General features: G+C 30.8%; 1 long non-coding RNA gene across 1 annotated transcript; it reads right to left on the reverse strand.

The window, feature by feature from the left end:
- Positions 1 to 227: 227 nt before the first annotated feature.
- LOC138339062 (uncharacterized) lies at positions 228 to 9,456 on the reverse strand. Its single transcript, XR_011212090.1, has 2 exons — positions 683 to 9,456; positions 228 to 584 (listed from the first exon to the last, which is right to left on the reverse strand). It is a non-coding gene; the product is annotated as an uncharacterized lncRNA (long non-coding RNA).
- Positions 9,457 to 9,668: the final 212 nt, after the last annotated feature.

The following is a 9,668-nucleotide window of genomic DNA, read 5'->3' on the forward strand; positions in this document are numbered from 1 at the left end:
ATATATTGGGAGTTAATAACTATGGGTCCTGTTATGGGCTTCAAGTATGACCTAAAAATTATCGATTGATAAAATATTTATGTGTGTAAATTGTATTTGAATTTGACAGAACTTTTAGATTGCGCAGAATATCAAAATTAATATTAAGAATATAACAATGAACAAAAATGAATATAAAAAATGTAATAAACATAATTATTAAATGTAAAAATGTAATGTGACATAAATAAGGATTTTAAAACAAATGATCAAATATTTCAACGTCAAGCTATGACAGAATGATTTAAACATATCAATCGACAAAACCCGAATACTTTAAGAAAGAGGATGATTATCAAAAAATTTCATTAAGTGACAAAAAAAATATTTTGAATTATTTAAAATAAAACACTCATAATGTATTAATTTTAAACCTATCGGATCGAAATTTGGTGTCAACAACTTTCCTCTTTGTTTGATTAGTATCGATGAAGGAGATCCTAGTCAAACAAAGTTGACGAACCCAAATTTAGTTTGCTAAACATTGAACAAAAATTGAGACATTAATAGAGCTGTTGAGAATGACTCCACGTCTGTCGACAGGGCTACAAATAATGAACAAAAGACAAACATTAATTGTAAACTTACAATATTCACATACCTTTGATATTACTTTCAAAATATCACAATGAAGGTGGTGTACCTTTTTGAAAGAAGGATGATGCGAATAACATGTCATATTGAACGAGGCGACAACCCAACATATCTCTTTGAAAGGCGGACGACCCAACTTGAACTTAACATTCCACTTTGAACAAGGTGACAACCCAACTTATATTTTTGAAAGGCGGTCGATTGTACTTGAACTTAACATGTCATTTGAATTGAGAAGACGACCCAATTTTGTCTCTTTGAATGGTGGATGACCTGATTTCATCATAACATGTCATTTGAAGATAGATTACAACCCAATCTTGACTTTAAAGTGTCATTTTAAGGGAGATGACAACCCAATCTTTAACTTAAAGTGCCACTTAAAGGAAGATGACAATCAAATCTTGAACTTAATGTTTTTCTTGAAGGTTGTGACTACCCAACATGTCTCTTTGAAACGCGGACGACCAAATTTGAACTCAATGTGTCATTTGAAGGGAAATGAAAAGCCAATATTGAACATAATTTGTCATTTGAAGGGATATTACAACCCAACATGTCTCTTTGAAAGGCAGACGACCCAACATGTACATAACATGTCATTTGAAGGGAGATGACAACCCAACATGCCTCTTTTAAAGGAGGACGACCCAACTTGAACTTAACATGTTATTAGAATGGAGTGAAAACTTAATTTTGAACTTAGTGTGTCATTTGAAGGAAGATGACTACCCAACATATCTCTTTGAAAGGCGGACAATCCAACTTGAACATGTCATTTGAAGGGAGATGACAACCCAGCGTGTCTCTTTGTAAAGAAGACGACCCCACTTGAACTTAACATGCCACTTAGAATTACGTAACAACCTTACATGTCTCTTTGAAAGGCGGACGACCCAACTTGAACTCAACCTGTCATTTGAAGGAAGATGACGACCCAATCTTGTCTCTTTGAAAGGCGGATGACCCAATTTGAACTCAACGTGTAATTTGAAGGGAGATGACAACGAAATCTTGAACTTAATGTTTCATTTGAAGGGAGAACCCAACTTGAACTTAACATGTCATTTGAATGGAGATGACAATCCAACATATCTCTTTGAAAAGAGGACATCCCAACTTGAACATGTCTTTTTATGGGAGATGACAACCCAACGTGTCTCTTGGAAAGGCGGACGAGCCAATTTGAACTTAACATGAATGATGTATTACAAAATCTGCAATATCAATGTTAGTAGAAAATATGACATAAATTATGCAAACATGACCATTGGACAATGTATTAACCAACGTGACGATTTAACCTTAATAACATCATGAATTAAATAAAATGTCAATTTAATAAGAAATAACACAATAAAAAGTGTCATATTGATCAGCATGACAAACCAATTTGAAAAGAATTAATTTATTTTAGATAATAAATTAATTTCTAAAAGATATCATTTTGAAAGGTATGACGACATAAAAATGTCATTGAAGAGTATGACTATCCAAATTCAAGGAAATGTCATTTTGAAGGTATGACAATTAAAAAAAAAGTTAGATGACCCCAAAAAATGTCATTTTGAAGGATATGATGATCCAAAAAATAAAAGACGTCATTTTAAAGGGTATGACTACTAAAATTAAAAAAGATGTAAGTTAGAAGTGTATGACTACCGAAAAATAAAAAGATTTCATTTTGAATGGTATGACTACCGAAAAATAAAAAGATATCATTTTGAAGGGTATGAGTACCAAAAATGCAATATGAAATTTGAAATGGTCCACAAAGTTATTTGGACGAATATCAACAATGAAACGGTACAGAAAGTTGGTATGGATAAAATATCAAATAAAACAGTACACATAGTTGTTATGAAAAAATATGGGACATAAATATATATTGATAATAATTAGAAAGGTATGACAACAAAAAATAAAAAGATGTCATTTTGAAAGGTATGATACCGAAAATGCAATTTGAACTTCAAAACAGTGCACAAATGTTTTTGGACAAATATCAACTATGAAACAGCCAACAAAGTTGTCTAGACCAACATGGAGCATAAAAATAAAATGATGTCAACGTGAACAGTATGACAACCAAAAATAAAAAAAATGTCGTTTTGAAGAGTATGACTACCGAAAATGCAATTTTAACTATCAGTTGGTCCACAAACATATTTGGATAGATATCAACAGTGCAACAGTCTACAGAGTTGTTTGGACAAAAATCATAAAAGTGGATAATTATTTTTATTTTATTAACAATGAAACATACTTTATCTTGGTTAGCACTAACAGAAGTATTATACAAATATCTCGCAATTCTAATTTTTTACTGACATTGATTTCAAGGCAATTCCTATAGATTCAAGTGGTACCTCAAATGTTGTTAAGTAACGACAAAATTTGTTCAGCTTGCTTCAGACAAAGTCTTTGAACTAGACCTATCATCATATTTCAAGTGTCCTCACAAGAAAGAAATTTTTAATTTTTGCACATTTAAAGTGTTTTGATTTGGGAGCATCTGAAAAAAATACTCATACTCATAAAAATGTTCAACGCATGCAATTGTGATACCATATGCTTGAACTTAATGTAAATCTCCACTAGTGTCATTTGAATTGAAATCATGTAGGGCTTGTTAATTGGTTGTAATGTAGGCTTAGGGACGGGTAGGATAGTCATTTGGGATAAAAGTGACTTATTTCCTTCTTGAGCATTGCAACTAAATAGATGCTTTCAACATTTATTACGCTTTTAGCGTTTGATTCTCTTTGTTGTCCCTTCCTTATGAACTTTTGAATTCTTTGGAACCTTTTTTGTCTGAGTTTTTCCCTTTTGAATTCTCTTCTTTTTCTTTGGAGTGTTTATTTTCTTTTCTTCAAATTCTGTTCGCTAAAACTTATGGGGAATTTTGAACACTTGCTTTTTTTTTCGTTCTTTTGAAGTCATTTTTGTTTTCTTGACATTCACGATATTTGATAACTTTTGTGTTTTACAAAATGGACTTTCAATTTTCTCTTATAACTTGCATGCCTTCAGTGTACCCGAGAAAATCAGGCAAAAAGAGAGATAGTGCGTAACAACACTTACAAAGGGTATACTCTAAGATGTGGTAAAAATAAAAGGCTTAAGGCTCAAAGTAGGACACACTAAGGGTATATGTCATTTTGTAGGCTTTGAAAGGCTCAAAAATCTCAAAGAAGGCTTATAATAAGTTTTCAAATAAAATATTACTAAGAATTTCGCCTCCATAACGTTTAGGCCAAGTTCTAGATCAACAATGCAAAATAATTGAATTTATTTCAAAATTCACCACACAATGCACATGAAACAATAAATCTTATTTTGTTCTAATCTTGAATGTATATAAGAGAATTTTACAAGTGTGAAAAAAGTATGAACGAGAGGAACAAAAAAGATTCTATGGTTTTAAAAGAAATCAGTCTTCTTTACTGTATAAATTATTTTCACATGCACACTTGAATTGTGTTGACAGTAACAAAGTCAAAAAATAATTTCAAAAATATAAATATTAAAAGAATAAAAAATAAGAAGATCTTTTGAATAAATAATATTGAACTCAATAAGGGATGCCTACAGTTCTCATTGATGAGAATCAGGTTTGCGTAGGTCTTCCAGAAATGACATAAAATCTATAAACAACAAATTAATTTTTGAAAGGAAAAATATTGAAAATAAATAACCAATGAGCCACATTGAAATTCGGGCAACCTAAACTTAACAAAAAATATTTCTTATTAATCAAAAAAACTGAACAAGAACGAAGAAATCAGTGAATCACATTGAAGGGCGGACAACCCAAATTTAACCAAAGCCACAAAAAAAAAGAAATTAATGAGTCACGTTGAAGAGCGGACTACCCAAACTTAACAAAAACAAAACCAAAAGAATTATTAATTAATGAAAAAATGGCAAAACTAAAAAAATTGAATGAGTCATATTGGAGGGCGGACAACCCAACTTAAAAAATGTCAATTAATGTAACATTTTCAATGGAATATAATAAAAATCAAAGATATACAATGAATGTGACATCATTTAAAAAAATTAATGAAAAAATATACAAACCAACTCGGAGTGAAGCCTCAAAAATTCTGAATGTCTGTGTACAAACTTGGTGAAAGTTTTAAATACATTCCATAAAAATTTTGTCCCTTTTTCGGCTTCAACAACCTCCGATATTTAATATTGTACTATCTCGTTTGTAAAAATTCTTGGAGACCTCCTCAAAAAAGTTTTCCCCAGTTTCCGTTTTCATATTTTTGAAAGCTTACAGGGAAGATGACAGAGCCCTTGTAACGATTACGTATCCCGTTGAAAAAGGAATCAAGTTAATAGTAGTTGCAAAAGATTGTAACTCGAATAGAGAATATACTGAGATAATAAAGGTTCTAAAATTAGCTGACCAAGAATGATTTTGAATGAGTGGGAACCCAAGGGGATGACGAACCAATAAATTTTTGATCATTCCAAAAATGGTTGAGTATAGAAAAGTCCGGCCTGCAGTTCCGCAAAACCGTTCATTAATATATCATACATATATTGTTGGGAAAAAAACCCATGAATGTAGTGACAATATACAATAAATTGAATGAATATTGAGTAAAATATGCAAATAAAAAAAAATATACAAGATATAATGAATAACACAATAAAAGAATTATATCCACAATATGAAAAAATAAACCCACAATGGTTAGAACCTCTATATCCCTAGCAGAGTCACCATTTGGTTGACATCATTTGAATTAGGATCAACATCGCGGTGACTCAATTAAAAAAAGAATTTGAACGAAAGAATTTTTAAAAACGAGTAAAAGGGGATTAAGGGGGGTAAAAATGAGTTTAAAGAGATTAAAGGGAAAAGGGAGTCCCCACCTAATTTTTTAGGAAAACTAGGAAACAATTTAATAAATTAATTTTAAAGATAGTTTACGAAGCCAAATTGATTTTAGCTAAGGGGTTCATATTATTCCAAAGGGAAGGGATTAGGCATCCTTCGGAACCCACAAATGTGGTTCCCGACAGAGTTAATTTTTTAAAATTGAGCTGAAAATTAAATTAAAGTACAAATATAATGAACATGCAATATAAACAATAAAAATAAAATAATTATATCGAGCCATGGTTTTCGTAACATCGATATATACAAAATAATTAATTGAAAAATATAATTCAAAATCCTTTCAAATAGCTTCAAGGAAGCAACTGTTGGGTAAGTAAACACACTTAATGAAAGTCTTCAATATTTGAAAATCTACGCTAATTTCTTCATCGACCAATTTCAACGTATAAAATATGTAAACTTAAACTAAAATTCCGTATTTTTAAAATGTGGAGGCCTCCAAAACCGACGGAGAGATTTTCTCATTGGCCATTTTACCATTTTGAACAAACAAGTTATATGAAGTTAAACGGAAAAATTCCATCTTTTAATATTTTGTAGGCCTCCAAAGCAGACAGAGTGTTTTTTCATTGTCCATTTCTAACAACTAAAATAAATAAACTTACATTAAATTTTCGTATTTTAAAATGGAAAGGCCTCTAAAATCGACGGAGAGTTTTTTCATTGATCAAATTTAATAAATATATAATATGAACTAAAAAATAATTTTTTTACCCAAAGAACAAAGAAGTGCACAGTAGCAATGACAAACAATAAGTGTGAATTGTGAATTGGTGATCTTCTTAATTTGAGAAATAAAGAAATAAACATAAACATATAATAGTAATTAAAAGAACATGGAAATTAACAAAACTAAACAATTTATTAGTACAATTAAGAACATTTAATATAAGTTCACTAGTAATATTGAAATCTAATGAAACGAAGATGATAAAATAACAAATAAATACAACAACTAATGAATGGTTTGAATAGAGATTTTAATAACATAAACAAATAGTGAATAAGCAGAGCAAAAAATAACTCGGTTAGCGTTATAGAGGTTGGAAAATTCAAATAAATTAATAATAATTAATTAAAAAAAGCAAAATTAACTTATAACATGGTATCGGCAGTAACAAATAAATATATCTATTAATTATAACAAATAGTGATAATACGAAAATAATATCAACCAAGAAACAATAGTGAATAGTCAAAGTAATAATGAAGTCAAAAGAAGTGGAATAACGATATAACTATGAATAAACATATCTAAATGACATTCCAAATGAGATGATTAATGAAAAATTATTATTAACAAAAGATAAATAAAAACAACAATAATATTGAAGACAACATAATCAAGTACAAATAGATAATATAGGGTTCATAGACCAAATTTCTAAACAAAATCAATTGCAATTATAAAGAGACAATACCAGCAAAATCCTTAAATAATATTAGAAACTTTTGAATGGTAAAAAAAATATGCTAAAATGAATTAAATCAAAGCATTATGCAAAAATATTTTAATATGGAATGATATTAACTCATAAATATAAATGGACCCAAATATATAAACAAACAAAAAGTAAGAAAGACAATGAGAAGTGTAGAAGAACACCTTGGTAAAAAAGGATGACAGAGAGCTCTCTCAATCTCGATTTCGCTAGAGTTGGTTATTTTCTTTCGATAAGCCTCAAAGCTCTCTTCAATTTTATGGAGCTAATATCTTGATGGTTCATTCACCTGCAAAGAAACTGAGATAGAAAATGTAAAGGGGAGAGGGTATGGGGTTTGTGGTGGATCTGGAAAGGGAAAAAACGGATGAACTAAGGCTTGTTTTGTGGTTGCTACTCCGGTTTTTAGACTGTGTTGATCGTTTTTTGGGGGTTGTTGGTTGAGGTTTGCGTCAGGTTTAGGAGTGGGTTGTGGTGGTTATTTCAGTGGTGTTTTGTTTGCTAATGTGGGGAAGACGATGAATGGTTTCAGTTAGAGCTTGTTTGTAGATGTGGGAATAAGAAGAGCTCGCAGTGTCTGGAGAGAGTTGCTGGCAGCAGCTATGAACAAGATGACTGTTTGGTCTAGTGACTCTTTTTGTGTGGTTCTTTGCTTAAAAAAATGGGAAAATGAAATGGGGTTTTGGGGTTCGTCCAAAAAGTCATCGGTGAGGGAGGTGGCCAAAAAATATAAAAGTGTAAGAATTTCTTAAAACATATAAACTGAAAATTATCCCCTAAATCTTTATAAACCACCCAAATTCTAATTGACCAACTATTTCATATATAGGGAATTGAAAACTATGGGCCCAACTTATGGGATTGAAGTGTGACAGAAAAATTGTTGATTGATAAAATATTTATGTATGTGAATTGTATTGGAATTCGAATGAACTTTTAGGCTGCGCAGAATATCAAAATTAATATTAACATGTAACAAGGAACAAAAAATGAATATAAAAATATAACAAATGTAATTAATTACATGTGAAAATGCAATGTAACGGATTAATTATATTATAAAAAATGAACAAATATTTGAACGTCTTGCTATGAAAAATGATTTAAACATACCAATCAATAAAAATCTTTATACTTTGAGAAAGAGGATTATTATCAACCAATTTCATTAAAATGACAAAAACATGTATTTTGAATTATTTAAATAAAATACTCAAAATGTATTAATTTTAGAACTATCGGACCAAAATTTGGTGTCAACATCACTTGCACTAGCCGCATAATGTGGTGCCACCCTGTTCTTTCTTAACATCTTTTCATTTAATCTTTACTTACCTTTCATTATTTGCTTATCGTATAACATACATACTCTCTATTGGAATTTACATTAAGGGACATTGATTCAAGGCATAGATACAAATTGTGTCACTTGTTCTTGCCTATCCTCATGTAGTCACTCTTTCTTTGCTTATTAATTATTTAGCATAAATATGCTCACTTAGAAATTTCATTTAGTGACGTTGATTTTAAGGCTTAGATGCAGCTTATCTCATTTGCACTAGCCTATAGTCATGTAGCCACTCTTTTCTTTAGATATTAACTATGAAGTCATCCTTAACACTTTCTTTTGAGTATGCTTGAGATTTGACTATACATCATTCTACACTCCCATTATGTGAATGTTCATTTCATCATATATCAATGCTCTTGGCCTTTTATTATGTTTCACACTCTTACTTAACCCTCCCGGGTTCACATCATTTCATCACATACATTTCAGGTTCGCTTACTTTTAAACGTACGTTGGACTTATGGATCTATATACAAACCATGAGGCTTCATTCATAATTCGTTTAAGTGATTTATTACTTTTCCAAGATTATGTGGTACAAAACTTATGCATCTTATATGTATGCAAAGGTATCAAGTTCGATTCCTATGGGCAGCATTCATCAATTATTTATTCACGTAAGACTTATGCATCCATACGGAATAGGACAAGGGAACCCGATTTCTTATCCCTTGAGTAAAACTTAATCTTATATTAAAATTTGATAATAGTATTTTTCAGATTTGGGGTACACTAGGTCGATCCCCATAAACCCCATATATTTTCCTTTCTTTTCTTCATTTTTGTCTTAACATTTTGGCCTTGGAGACCCAAGATTGAATCCCCTCGCCAACATTCTTTTCTTTTTGTTTCTTTACTTGATTCCTTCGTTTAGACTAAGAGGGTGTGGGATCGAACCCCCCACATCCCCATTTTATTTTTCTCATTAATTCTCTTTATTAAGCTGAGACGTTGTGGGTTTGATTCCCACATACCTCATTTTATTATTTCTTTATTTCATTTTTCTCCTCCGTCTTTAACACATCCAAGAGGATGTGGGTTCGAACCCCACATGCCTCACTTCATTTTCTTTCATTTTTTTCTCCTAACTTTTTACTTGAGCTTTACCTCATTTCGAATCCCCCTCACCTCATTTTATTATATAATGTTTTTATAGCTTGTTTATGTAAAGGTCATGGGTTCAATACCCACTGACCTCATTCATTTTTAAAAAATTTAAAACTAAAATTTTTAATAGTAAGCTGCCGAAACAAATTTTCAAAATGCTGGCAATTTGTTCACCCTTTTTGCAGTCCATTTTCTCAACTTTTAAATGTAATAT

This window comes from Solanum lycopersicum, chromosome 10 (genome assembly GCF_036512215.1).
Source record: "Solanum lycopersicum chromosome 10, SLM_r2.1".
NCBI lineage: Eukaryota > Viridiplantae > Streptophyta > Magnoliopsida > Solanales > Solanaceae > Solanum > Solanum lycopersicum.